This window comes from Leuciscus leuciscus, assembly GCF_965113295.1.
Source record: "Leuciscus leuciscus genome assembly, chromosome: 15".
Classification (NCBI taxonomy): Eukaryota; Metazoa; Chordata; class Actinopteri; order Cypriniformes; family Leuciscidae; genus Leuciscus; species Leuciscus leuciscus.
In genome coordinates, this window is record NC_138739.1 from 14,784,168 (window position 1) to 14,799,285 (window position 15,118).

The 15,118-nt window shown below is 39.5% G+C and overlaps 1 protein-coding gene across 1 annotated transcript in view; it reads left to right on the forward strand.

Moving 5' to 3' along the window:
* LOC309476224 (SLAM family member 5-like) overlaps positions 1-15,118 on the forward strand; it is a 232,245-nt gene that overhangs the window by 110,865 nt on the left and 106,262 nt on the right. The window contains exons 10-11 of the mRNA XM_082139493.1: positions 7,468-7,807; positions 8,283-9,421. The gene's annotated coding sequence lies outside the window, so the exon portion shown is untranslated. The remainder of the gene's footprint in view (positions 1-7,467; positions 7,808-8,282; positions 9,422-15,118) is intronic.

Genomic DNA, 15,118 nt, shown 5'->3' on the forward strand with positions numbered 1-15,118 from the left:
TTGTTGGTGTCAGACGGGCCGGTCTGAGTATTTCACAATCTGCTCAGTTACTGGGATTTTCACGCACAACCATTTCTTGGGTTTACAAAGAATGGTGTGAAAAGGGAAAAACATCCAGTATGCGGCAGTCCTGTGGGCAAAAATGCCTTGTTGATGCTAGAGATCAGAGGAGAATGGGCCGACTGATTCAAGCTGATAGAAGAGCAACTTTGACTGAAATAACCACTCGTTACAACCGAGGTATGCAGCAAAGCATTTGTGAAGCCACAACACACACAACCTTGAGGCGGATGGGCTACAACAGCAGAAGACCCCACCGGGCGGGTACCACTCATCTCCACTACAAATAGGAAAAAGAGGCTACAATTTGCACAAGCTCACCAAAATTGGACATTTGAAGACTGGAAAAATGTTGCCTGGTCTGATGAGTCTCGATTTCTGTTGAGACATTCTGATGGTAGAGTCTGCCGTAAACAGAATGAGAACATGGATCCATCATGCCTTGTTACCACTGTGCAGGCTGGTGGTGGTGGTGTAATGGTGTGGGGGATGTTTTCTTGGCACACTTTAGGCCCCTTAGTGCCAATTGGGCATGGTTTAAATGCCACGGCCTACCTGAGCATTGTTTCTGACCATGTCCATCCCTTTATGACCACCATGTACCCATCCTCTGATGGCTACTTCCAGCAGGATAATGCTCCATGTCACAAAGCTCGAATCATTTCAAATTGGTTTCTTGAACATGACAATGAGTTCATTGTACTAAAATGGCCCCCACAGTCACCAGATCTCAACCCAATAGAGCATCTTTGGGATGTGGTGGAACGGGAGCTTCGTGCCCTGGATGTGCATCCCACAAATCTCCATCAACTGCAAGATGCTATCCTATCAATATGGGCCAACATTTCTAAAGAATGCTTTCAGCACCTTGTTGAATCAATGCCACGTAGAATTAAGGCAGTTCTGAAGGCGAAAGGGGGTCAAACACAGTATTAGTATGGTGTTCCTAATAATCCTTTAGGTGAGTGTATATATATTATATAAAATAATTTACCTACTTGGCAAGACAAGTGCATGGATATGTATGATACATATTCCACCACCTGTTATTCACGTTAATATAAGACATAGGCCTAATGGACTGTGTCTAGATTAATACCTCATCGAGATTAGCATTTTTACGGAACATTTTAAGAGTTTTAAAATGGCTGCATATGCATATTCCAAATTTTATCATAAGTGTGTCATGCAGTGTGGGGACTTGCACTGGTCTTGGTCTTGACTCGGTCTCGGGTATCTAGACTTTACTAGGCCTATTAAATAAATGCTTTTAAAATTACAGTTGATTACTCGCTGGGTTTGTATTGCTGGGTAAATGTAACACACAAACAAACAGCAGAAGAACATCATTGATTCACACTTCTACTCTCAGACAAACATACAGTCTCATGAGCGACGATCTTCAAAAACTTTCTAAACCACATCCTGATTCATACACTGCATTCATACAACCAAGAGACCATTGCACATTTTCACTAAACCTTAAACCCCTGATGAAGATCACCACTGGAAATTAATTCCATTACTTTAATTAAAAACATTGCATGGATTTACAATATTTACAGTTTGACTATCCTGGGATTATTATAATAATATCAACATCTTTGGTTTTGCATGCTGGACAAATCAAACATGTGGTAAGTCATTCACCAACGTGAGATTCTACTAAATAAACCTCTAGAAAATGTCTTTAGTTAGATCATAAACAACAGCAAAAAAATAAATTCAGTAAAAATGCATAAAAGTGGAGCTGTACTGTGTTTTTCTACTTGAGTAATATAAAAGTATCAATTTCTAAAACAAAAAATAATAACTTTAACAAGCTAAACTATTGAATGGCAGTGTTATATGATCATGGTGTATTTATTGCTTTTCTCCCTCGGTTTCTCAACATGCTCAACATGTTTGTGTGTAGATTAAAATCTTGACAGGAAGAAGCTCTTCAAAAAGAGTTTTTCTCACTTACAAGATGTTCGTCCACCAACAGATCAAACCATATTTCTGAAGAAAAACCGACCGCAGCAGTTTCAGTTTGACTCCAAACCTCACTAAAACTGTGAGATCAGACACGCTTTTAACTCTCCACCTTTTCCCTATATATATATATATATATATATATATATATATATATATATTAGGGGTGTAACGATACGCGTATTCGTATCGAACCGTTCGGTAGAGGCTTTCGGTTCGGTTTTCGGTACGCATTACGTACCAAACGGTTCGTTGGACCATTTTTTCTGCCGACCAAAATTTCGTTATTTCAAATGAAGGCGCGTCGCGGGTGGCAAGCGAGCTCGCAGAAGCTGGCGCGACCACAACATCAACTGGCAAATGCAATGTAAGGAACGAAACTGAGCTACTCTTATTGTGTTTGTGTGGACCGTTTATCAGTTTTGACCTGTGAAGCGGGACTCGCGAGCCCTATGCACGAGCCTGATCAAGCAACACCACACAGCGCTAAGAGATCCAGTAAAGAAAGTATTTGAATTTCAAATGCGTTTTGAATTCGCCACTTAAGTAATAACATCGCTGCGAGATCTAGTGAGAAACATGCACATTTCTCTGTTATTAACGGATCAAACAGCGCTGACGTGGATACCAGGAAGAAACATATCGTGCCATGAATGAACTGGCCGGAGTCCACAGATCAGCAACATTCACCGTGGAATGGATTTGCTGTAGTAACACTAACTGCAAGTATGGAAGTTTGTCAGGAATAGTGGGCTATAATGCTTTCAAGTAACATTACGTCTGTTTTATTTTGACATTATAAATACAATTGCTGCCCTCAAATGTTAATCTGAACTAAAACTAGATGTACCGCATCGCGGTACAAAATATGACCGCCGCTCAGGCCTGCACTGGCTTTCCACAAAAATAAATGACGTGGAGTAATTTGGCTGTATTGCGTGTTTATGTATACCTAAAAAAAGTAATAGTATGTGCATGTCTGTCTGTGTGTGTGTGTGTATGTGTGTGTGTTTGTGTATGTGTGTGTCTGTGTGTGTGTGTGTGTATGTGTGTGTGTTTGTGTATGTGTGTGTCTGTGTGTGTGTGTGTGTGTGTGTGTGTCTGTGCGTGTGGATTTGTATGTGTGTGTATGGGTGTGTGTCTGTGCGTGTGGATGTCAGTGTGTGTGCATGCTTGCGTTTGTTTGTATTCCTGCATGTGTGTGTGTGACAGTATCATCCTAAACCAGCAACCCTTCGCTCAACAGCACCATCTACAGGCCGATGAGTGTACAGTCACTAAATGTGCACATAAATGAATTTATTTTATACCCCCCCATGGATGAAATTCTACAAAACTTAGCAGAGGATACCCCCAGAGGATGTCAAGTTAATCATACACATGAAATATGGTGCAGTTCTGAACATCTCCACTGAAGATAGGGGCGAAGCAGAATAATATTGCATTTTCATTTTTTATGGGAGGGGCGCAAATCACAAATGAGTGATTATGGGCTAGGTTGATGTGGGCCCTTAAGAGCAACATACCATAAAAATGTCTTCATCCTCGGTGCCACGGTTCAGGTAGTTATTTAGGAAAAACTGCATTTTTTGGGGTTTGGGGGGGCCCAGCGCGGGGGGGGAGTGGCCCCCGGGGACCAAACAAAATTTTTCCTTAGAAGTCTAGTGGGGCTACATGCCCACCAAATTTCATGTTCCCCGGTGTTTCGGTGTCCCTGGTATCGTTGACGAAAAATTTACGGGGGCCCCAGCGCAGGGGGGGGGGAAGTGGCCCCCGGGGACCAAACGAAATTTTTCCGTAAAAGTCTAGTAGACCAACATACCATAAAAATTTCTTCATCCTCGGTGCCACGGTTCAGGTAGTTATTTAGGAAAAACTGAATTTTTTTGGGTTTGGGGGGGCCCAGCGTGGGGGGGGAGTGACCCCCGGGGACCAAACGAAATTTTTCCGTAGAAGTGTAGTGGGGCTACATGCCCACCAAATTTCATGTTCCCCGGTGCTTCGGTGTCCCTGGTATCGTTGACGAAAAATGTACGGGGGCCCCAGCGCGGGGGGGGGAAGTGGCCTCCGGGGACCAAACGAAATTTTTCCGTAAAAGTCTAGAATACCAACATACCATAAAAATGTCTTCATCCTCGGTGCCACGGTTCAGGTAGTTATTTAGGAAAAACTGCATTTTTTGGGGTTTGGGGGGGCCCAGCGCGGGGGGGGAGTGGCCCCCGGGGACCAAACAAAATTTTTCCTTAGAAGTCTAGTGGGGCTACATGCCCACCAAATTTCATGTTCCCCGGTGTTTCGGTGTCCCTGGTATCGTTGACGAAAAATTTCCGGGGGCCCCAGCGCAGGGGGGGGAAGTGGCCCCCGGGGACCAAACGAAATTTTTCCGTAAAAGTCTAGTAGACCAACATACCATAAAAATGTCTTCATCCTCGGTGCCACGGTTCAGGTAGTTATTTAGGAAAAACTGAATTTTTTTGGGTTTGGGGGGGCCCAGCGCGGGGGGGGAGTGGCCCCCGGGGACCAAACGAAATTTTTCCGTAGAAGTGTAGTGGGGCTACATGCTCACCAAATTTCATGTTCCCCGGTGCTTCGGTGTCCCTGGTATCGTTGACGAAAAATTTACGGGGGCCCCAGCGCGGGGGGGGAAGTGGCCCCCGGGGACCAAACGAAATTTTTCCGTAAAAGTCTAGTAGACCAACATACCATAAAAATTTCTTCATCCTCGGTGCCACGGTTCAGGTAGTTATTTAGAAAAACTGAATTTTTTTGGTTTTGGGGGGGCCCAGCGCGGGGGGGGAGTGGCCCCCGGGGACCAAACAAAATTTTTCCGTAGAAGTCTAGTGGGGCTACATGCCCACCAAATTTCATGTTCCCCCGTGTTTCGGTGTCCCTGGTATGGTTGACGAAAAATTTACGGGGGCCCCAGCGCGGGGGGGGGGAGTGGCCCCCGGGGACCAAATGAAATTTTTCCGTAAAAGTCTAGTAGACCAACATACCACAAAAATTTCTTCATCCTCGGTGCCACGGTTCAGGTATTTAGGAAAAACTGCATTTTTTGGGGTTTGGGGGGGCCCAGCGCGGGGGGGGGAGTGGCCCCCGGGGACCAAACGAAATTTTTCCTTAGAAGTCTAGTGGGGCTACATGCCCACCAAATTTCATATTCCCCGGTGTTTCGGTGTCCCTGGTATCGTTGACGAAAAATTTACGGGGGCCCCAGCGCGGGGGGGGAAGTGGCCTCCGGGGACCAAACGAAATTTTTCCGTAAAAGTCTAGAATACCAACATACCATAAAAATGTCTTCATCCTCGGTGCCACGGTTCAGGTAGTTATTTAGGAAAAACTGCATTTTTTTGGGTTTGGGGGGGCCCAGCGCGGGGGGGGAGTGGCCCCCGGGGACCAAACGAAATTTTTCCTTAGAAGTCTAGTGGGGCTACATGCCCACCAAATTTCATGTTCCCCGGTGTTTCGGTGTCCCTGGTATGGTTGACGAAAAATTTACGGGGGCCCCAGCGCGGGGGGGGGGGAGTGGCCCCCGGGGACCAAATGAAATTTTTCCGTAAAAGTCTAGTAGACCAACATACCACAAAAATTTCTTCATCCTCGGTGCCACGGTTCAGGTAGTTATTTAGGAAAAACTGCATTTTTTGGGGTTTGGGGGGGCCCAGCGCGGGGGGGGAGTGGCCCCCGGGGACCAAACGAAATTTTTCCTTAGAAGTCTAGTGGGGCTACATGCCCACCAAATTTCATGTTCCCCGGTGTTTCGGTGTCCCTGGTATCGTTGACGAAAAATTTACGGGGGCCCCAGCGCGGGGGGGGGAAGTGGCCCCCGCGGACCAAACGAAATTTTTCCGTAAAAGTCTAGTAGACCAACATACCATAAAAATGTCTTCATCCTCGGTGCCACGGTTCAGGTAGTTATTTAGGAAAAACTGCATTTTTTGGGGTTTGGGGGGGCCCAGCGCGGGGGGGGAGTGGCCCCCGGGGACCAAACGAAATTTTTCCTTAGAAGTCTAGTGGGGCTACATGCCCACCAAATTTCATGTTCCCCGGTGTTTCGGTGTCCCTGGTATCGTTGACGAAAAATTTACGGGGGCCCCAGCGCGGGGGGGGGAAGTGGCCTCCGGGGACCAAACGAAATTTTTCTGTAAAAGTCTAGAATACCAACATACCATAAAAATTTCTTCATCCTCGGTGCCACGGTTCAGGTAGTTATTTAGGAAAAACTGCATTTTTTGGGGTTTGGGGGGGCCCAGCGCGGGGGGGGAGTGGCCCCCGGGGACCAAACGAAATTTTTCCTTAGAAGTCTAGTGGGGCTACATGCCCACCAAATTTCATGTTCCCCGGTGTTTCGGTGTCCCTGGTATCGTTGACGAAAAATTTAAGGGGGCCCCAGCGCGGGGGGGGAAGTGGCCCCCGGGGACCAAACGAAATTTTTCCGTAAAAGTCTAGTAGACCAACATACCATAAAAATTTCTTCATCCTCGGTGCCACGGTTCAGGTAGTTATTTAGGAAAAACTGCATTTTTTGGGGTTTGGGGGGGCCCAGCGCGGGGGGGGAGTGGCCCCCGGGGACCGAACGAAATTTTTCTTTAGAAGTCTAGTGGGGCTACATGCCCACCAAATTTCATGTTCCCCGGTGCTTCGGTGTCCCTGGTATCGTTGACGAAAAATTCAGTAAGGTGACAAAAAAAAAAAAAAAAAAAAAACTTTGACAATCCCTATATGACCGCTTTCGCTAGCTACGCTAGCGGCGGTCATAATAAACCTTTGTTTATAATAGCCTACTACTACAATATTACATTTCATTTTGTCCAAGGAGCTGTTTTGTTTTATATGCTCATAAGAAGAGTCAAGTATAGCTCCATTATTGCTCAGTAAAAAAAGCAAAAAAATAAAAATAAATCGTACTTTATGATGTTAGTTTCATTAAATAAAATAATTAAAAAAAAAACTAATTCAAGGAAATTTCTCTGGCATTTATTTATTTTTGCTGTAGCCTATGGAAACCGTACCGAACCGAACCGTACCGAACCGTGAATTTTGTGAACCGTTACACCCCTAATATATATATATATATATAAGAACTGAATAAATAAACAACAATTTAAAATCACTAGAGTTAGTCTTTATTTTACCATGAAAAGTAATTCATCCAATATTCAGACAATATTCTTCTGTTTTTACATATTTAACACAGTCAGGCAAGTAACTGTGCAATTTGAATGCATCATTTTAAATCTATTAAACCAATTATTAAACTAAAGTTGGAATTTCAATAGGCTTTGGAAAGATGAGGAGCGGCTCATAATGAGTAAATAACAACAATGAGATTCACTCACAGTAACTACATCATTCATTCCTGCCGCAGTGCATGCTGGGAACTCGACTAGCAGCAAGGATTTTTTTAAATAATGTTCATCGTTTGTGCGTGAGATGTGCATGTGTTTGTTTGTTTGTGTCTGTGTCAAGTGAAGTCACCTTCATATATATAGTGATTTTAATAATATTGTTTCAAAGCAGCTTTACTGTGTATGTGTGAGTGTGTGTTTGTGTGAGCTTTTGTGTGTGTGCGTGCATGTGTGTGTGTGTGTGTGTGTGTGTGTGTGTGTGTGTGTGTGTGTGTGTGTGCATTAGGAGGGTCAGACTCTGTCGAGGGAGGTCTTGCTCACATTACTTCTGTTGTGTTTGTTCAGATCAGTTGTGCTAGTGTTATTACATCAGAAAATGTTTCACATGTTTGTTTTGTTCTGTTTGTGTTTCTGCCGTCTGATCGGTAAATTACAATTACTGTAATTTAGTCACATCTCAGAGTAATAAATTCCTGTGGCGGTTCAAATTAGATTATTTTCATCTTCTGTGATCAAATCTCTCTTGTTGTTTAAGGTATGTTAGTTTCAATGATTACAAATGCAAATCATCCCCAGAAATTAAAAAAAATTATAATTTAAAACATTTTATAACATTTTATTTCTAATCATAAACAACTACAAAAGTCAAACAATAAAAAAATGTGTTGAATATATCTAGCATATTTAAACATGTAGTTTCAAACTGTAATTAATTTATCATATATATTTCAATTAGGCTATATATATATATATATATATATATATATATATATATATATATATATATATATGTATATAGTTATAGTTTGTAGTCTCTGCTGCTGTTAAAGGTTACAAACTGATCTCAGACTTTCTAAACCAACATGAGCATTAATCTGAAAACCTGTTCATGTTCATCAGGAGTGTTTGCTGCCGAAACAAATGAAATACAGTCAGTGTCAGTGATGGAGGGAGATTCTGTCACTTTACACACTTCTGTTGATAAAATACATGAAGACGAAGACATGCTATGGAAATATGGAGCTGAAAAGTATATTATAGCTGAAAGCAGTAGAAAATATGGGATCTTCTCCACATTTGATGATGTTCCTGATGGGAGATTCAGAGACAGACTGAAGCTGGACGATCAAACTGGATCTCTGACCATCACAAACACCAGAACTGAACATACTGGAGTTTATCAACTAGAGATAATTGGACTGAAACTGACATCAAAAACATTCAGTGTTTCTGTCTATGGTGAGTCGAGATGTAATTCCTCCTGTGTTTCTGTTTCATTAGCTATTTAAATATTTAATTATGTTATAGTTTGAGATGACAGACACAATCACTGCTCATCAACACAATGAACTAAATATAACACTGTAGATTTATCCATATTTCTGCTCATTGATCTCATCTTTCTCAGCTCGTCTGCCTGTTCCTGTCATCAGTGACTCTTTACAATGTTCTTCTTCATCATCATCATCATCATCATCATCATGTTCATTGGTGTGTTCATCAGTGTTGAATGTGTGTGATGCGACTCTCTCCTGGTACAAAGGAATCAGTGTATTGTCCAGCATCAGTGTGTGTGATCTCAGCATCAGTCTCTCTCTACCTCTGGAGGTGGAATATCAGGATAAAAACACCTACAGCTGTGTGCTGAACAATCCCATCAGCAACCAGACCACACTTCTGGACATCAACACACTCTGTCACACATGTGCAGGTACCACAGCACTGATGATAGATGTGTGTATTTACTGACCTGATCTGTTTCCCAAAAGCTTTGTAAGCCCAAGTTGATTGTGGAGACCATTGCCACCAGTGTCCTCTGTGATCAACTTTCACAATGCGTTTGGAAACACAGCCCTGGTCTCTTTTGTTGCAGACTGACACATTCTTTAATGACTGTCTCTTTTAGCCGACTCTGTCACAGTCTCCTTCAGTTCCTCCAGTCTCAGTGTCTCTGATAGTGTTGATCTCTGCTGGATCTCTGATGATTGTTGCTGTAGTTGTTGGGATCTTCTGCATCTGCAGGAAATGTAGAAAAATAGGTCATGAATTCTATTATTACTACAACTATTAATGCATTTGAATCAGATATGCAAAATTCTGTATAAGAATGCATGCTTTGTTGTTTTTAACATATCTGATTATTGTTAAAGCAGTTCCGATCCAGGAGGAAGACAGAGCAGATTCAGCATTTTGTAAACCAACAACGAAGGTAAGATCATTTATGACTGTGTTGCAAAAATGTGTTGCAGTGAGTTAGTGTGACTGAAGCTTGCAGCATCAGATGGTCAGTGAACAGACGTGTGAATTAGCTAGCAATAGCACACATGCATGAGCTAATGTTAATCTAGACATCATTGTGTTAGTGATTACACCATTATTGCCTTTAAATAAAGCAACATGCATCATAACATCAATGTTTCTTGGTCTTCTGGACTGAAACACAGGCTTTACTCTTCAGCACAATGGCAACCTCTCAAAACTCAGACAACAGAAACACTTTAAATCCCTAAAGAACATTAAACACTAACAGATCTCTCAAGATCTCAGCGTCTTCACTTATTACAAACCAAGTTTGACTATTTCATACAAAAGTTCTTGTTGACAACAGAGGTTTAGATGTTGATCTTTTATTAAAAATAATAAAAGTTCATTATGGTGATCAGTGTTGGGCTCTTGACCCTTGACTTTTTATCTGAAGTTTTTTTCTTCTTTTTCTGGCTGCTGTAACTGTTTGTCTCTAAAGCACATTTTTTATGGCCACAAAAAAAATAAAAAATAAAAATGCACGAGAAAATCTGATCAGGTGATGTTGGTGATGATATAATCATCATGCACTGATATTAACCAGAATCAAATCATTAATTAAATGATTTAATAATATGAGTTATTAATTTCACATTATTGCCCTACAATAAATCCTGCAGTGCTTTGATATTTTGAAAGATTTTATAAAGTCATAATGCATAAAATATTTAGACTTGAGATTGAGGAGTGAAAACCTTCTCGAGGAGATTTCCCCTTAACACTTTGAGTGCAGAGAAAAATGCTATATAAATGTAATGAATTATTATTATTATTCATCTGATCAGATTTGCCTTTTTTGCCATAACAAATGTGCTTAATAAACACAGTTAAAGCAGTCAGAGAAAAAGTCAGTTTAAAAAGTCAACAATCAAGAGCCCAACTAATGCAAACACGAACTTAAAACTTTTATTATTTTATCAACATCTAAACCTCTTTTAATTCCCTAAAATAACTTTATAAAAAATGAATAAATCCACAAACTGGATTGTAATAAGTTAAGATGCTGAGATCTTGAGAGATCTGTTAGTGTTTAATATTCTGTTGCTGCCACAGAAATCTTTTTTTTTTTTTTTTTTACTGTGAGGATCATTATAATTAAGGAAATACCTGTAAAATAACAGGTTTTCTGTGAAACGTTTAATGAAAACTTTTTTAAAAAAGTTTTTTTTTTTTTTTTTTTGCAGTGTGAACAATGGTGCCAACTGTCCCTTTGCGCCAACTGGTGGTGAAATGGAAACTATTATCGCCATTATTTTAGTAATTTTACATAGGCCTACATTTCCATGTAATTTAAGAAAACAGAAAAAAATGGTGTCAAGTCATCTTCATTTAGGCTATATAGCACTTTTAACAATGTAGATTGTTTCAAAGGAGCTTTACAGAGACAAACGTATAATTTAAGGTAACAGAGATTGTTTTGGCTTTATAGCGGTTCTTTAATAAAGTTATTTTCCAGCTAAAGTTAGTTTTGATTGATTCGCTTCCGTCGCAACGATCATTTGTTATTAAATTTGGGGCCGCTAAGACGACACCATTCTCTCTACACAGACTTTAAACGCGAACCTGTGAGAAACGCTGATGGTGTTCACATGCGTATTAAGAATTGATTCTATAATTATGTGCGTTTGAATATATGTGCACAGGTTTGGAATTCCCTACAAACCAAGCCTAAACAAATTACTGGTGTTTCCTTATAGTTTTGATTCAGAATTTTATTTTATTTTATTTTATCAATTCGGGGTAGATACGCAAATTGAGTTTTCCCGACGACGCTGTGGAAATTACGTTTTACACTTAAACTTTATTTTGTTGTTGGCATATATGTGCAGTTATGTTAAAAAATCTGCTGTTTTCATTGTTTTGAGATGATGATGTTAATTTATTTTAATTATAAAGTTAATATATATATAGTTTTTTTTTCTTTCTTTTTTTAAATCTTTCATTAATTTTACAATAAAAATACATTGAGAATGTGTAAAGGATTGCCTTAAGGACATTTTTATGGTGGCTTTTAATCTTGCATCAAATGGTGAACTGCAGACTTGCATTTACAAATCACAGCATTAAATATTGTGCTAGTACTAGTATTGAACTACAAGAAGCAAGCCAGTTGCAAGCCTTTGATTAGAGTTATGTAAAGCTTTTGATGGGACAGTTAGGTCCTAGAGATGTGGTGACAACAGCTGCGCAGAGGGGGCCCAATTAGATTTTTTTTGTCATGGGGCCCAAAATTCCCGGTGGCGCCTCTGCTGACAGCCCTGGTGTTGCAGCAGGCCTCCGGAGACTCGGCAGACAGATTACAAAGAGGAAAATCAAAAATCGTGAATCGCGTCTGTTCTCTGTCAGATCCTCTGTATGAGAAGCGCCTGCAATGCAGATATGTATGCGGTATCTTCCCATATCAAAATAAGAGTCTCTGCTCAGATTGTCCTTGTAAAAAGGTAAGAGTCTTTTGTCAATGTCCAATGCTGAGTCCCAATTCGCATACTATCTGTGCTAAATAGTATGCGAAACTAGAATTAGTACGTCCCAAATCGTAGTATGTTGAAATGATATTCCAAAGATACCCGGATGGTCTACTATTCCCGGTTAGAATAGGCCATTATCACGCTGATACGTAGGCTGAGTCCCAATTCGCCTACTTATACTGCGACCTAAGTCGTAGTTTGTGAGGAAAAAGTACATACTTTAGAGTGTGTAGCAAAAGAGTATGCACGTTCTGGGACATACTTCGATGACGTCATGCAACGTTAACGAGAATGTGGTTGCCTAGTTACGCACACCGCGACTGTTAACAAAACATTTGACATTTCATTCATTCTTATATGTCCAATATAATTTTATTTACTATTCCCATCTTTTTTTCCACAATACATTTACAATGTGTTTTACCAAATTGAGGAGTGAAGCAGGGCGTCGTCGTAGAACCAAACGCAGGTCATTTGTGAGGCGGCTGGTTCTGACGTTCATGTGCAATGTGTGTAACGAAAGCTACTTATTTTAGTTAAAATATTTAAAGTTTATAGTATAACTATTGTTTAACGTATTTTATACTTAATTTTATACTTATGTATAATACTCAAAAATACCCCGATGAAAATGAACCATGCTTTTACTATAGTAAAAGTGTAGTAATGTTTCTTTGGTTGGACTGATAAAGTTAACATTTGTGCAGCCACAGTATTACTACAAATAAGTCAGTGTGGTTAAACTATGTTTAGTGTAGTAAAAGGTGTTTATTTTCATAAGGGTTTATAGTAAGGTATAAATCTAAGACAGAAATATCAAAAGAAATACATAAAAAAAGACACTTGCATGACACTGTACTAGAGCCTTTTTATTGTTTTGTAGCCTGATAACCCCAATGAGGCGCTCAGTATCTTCATCGGACCCTACAAGATAAACACGGTACTTTTTTGGCACAACATAAACATTACGAGACAATAAAATATAACTTTAATTAGGGTTAAACATTTGAATTCTTACACTTAAAAACTGAGGGCGCATCTCCGCTGCTGCATCCGGCTGCCATGTTTACATCACCCCCATAGATATCATATAATAAAGGCTAGATGTGTCGTGCGCGCTGCTGGCCAATGGAGGTCGGCGTCCGCACACGGTGGCCATCTTACCACAGTGTGCTCGCTCACTCGTAACATGGTGCATGTACTTTTAAATAACCATAACTTGCTCAATTTTCAACCGATTTTCAAACGGTTTGGTTTGTTATAAACGTCAGAGATGTAGTTATGACACTGCATACATATGAATAATTATAACAATGGACTTCCATATGAAAGAATTATAGCCACGTTAATAACGTTTGTAAGAAACCAAACCGTTTGTAAATCCGTCAAGATTTCAGCGAGATAAGAGGATTTGTGTGCGTGCTGATCACTCACCTTAATTCACAGCTTCCCTGTGGTAAGATGGCTGCCGGTGATGCCGGTGTTACAATATATACGGTTCCTGAAATATTTTGTTCCAATGGGTGGAGCTATCATGAATATTCACGATACCATAGCGTGGGTGGGGCGACAAATACAAGCGAGTGGAACAAAAATGATTAACGTGAGCGCCTCGTTCTGTTTTATGGATTATTTATTTCAAACAGGTAATAAAGTTGAACGAAGTTAATCTTAAACTACTCGTATATATTTTATCCATAATTCATCGTTTTGTAGCATGTGTTTCAGTACTCTGAGTTTACCTGAACTGAACTAATCCTGTAGGAAGCGTTGCAAGACCTACAATAAAGGCATATTTCTCCAAATTTTCCCAGATTAGTTGTTGCTGACATTCTATGGTATAGACCTGTTCGTTTCTCATGAGTGACTGAGATTAGGATTTTTAAAGGGGTGTGATTGCTGTTTAAATAAATATTTATAAATATATTCTTGTCTTTATTCTGTCTCCCAAAGTTGTCTGCATATTATTAAAATAGCCTTTAAATTATAGGCTGATAGCTCAAGACGACATAAGAACTTGGAGTTGCATGTTGCATGCTTTGGATGTTGCTTTATACTGACTCAACTGAAAATCTTTTTGATACACAACCTTTACTTTATCAAAGGTTATCATAAATGTTAAGCTTCAGATGCAGTTGTTTTCTCTAGCAATGCTTTATTAGAAAGTTGGTCAAATTAATTGATAATAATGACTAACCATTAATCATAAAAATTAGGCCTGCATCTTATCAGTTTAGTAATGTTATCATTCTTATGTAATCTTTTTGTAAACAAGTGAACACAAAAACACACTGGTGTAGAAGGCATGGGTATACCAAACAATTAAGGAAAGGTATATTTATAAATACATATTTGAATAATATAGTAAATATTTTATTATTTCTGCTGTATTAATTTTGTCCTTGATCCCATTTTTTTCTCTTGTCTAACATTCTTGTTTTTACAGCTGAATATGAATAAAATATGTAATTTTAAGACACTGTATCTTCTTACTATAAAAAATAATTGCGAGTTAATGAATGAATGCTTTAAAAAAACTCTTTTACACAGAAATTTGTTGAGGCAGATGTTTTTGTTTATCAATTTTAAACAGTCTAGATTGTATTTAGGATAGGTAGATAACTTTATGCATATTTATTGTAATTTTACAGGAAATTCCTGGCAACTAATTGCAGTAAATTTACAGCAAGTAATATACAGGATTATTACTGTTTACAATTACAATAAAGTAATGTATTTATACAGCAGTGCTACTGTGATTATAGTAGCATAATTACAGTAAAATGCTGTAATTTATTTCAATTTACTGTATATTTACTGCAACTCAGTTGCCAGGAATTTCCTGTATTTTTACAGGACAGAATTAAAATTTTATATTGTAATTGAATGTACTGTATATCCTGTTATTTGTAAATATTACAATACAATGCTGTAATTATCCGTATTAGGCAATTAAAAACACAA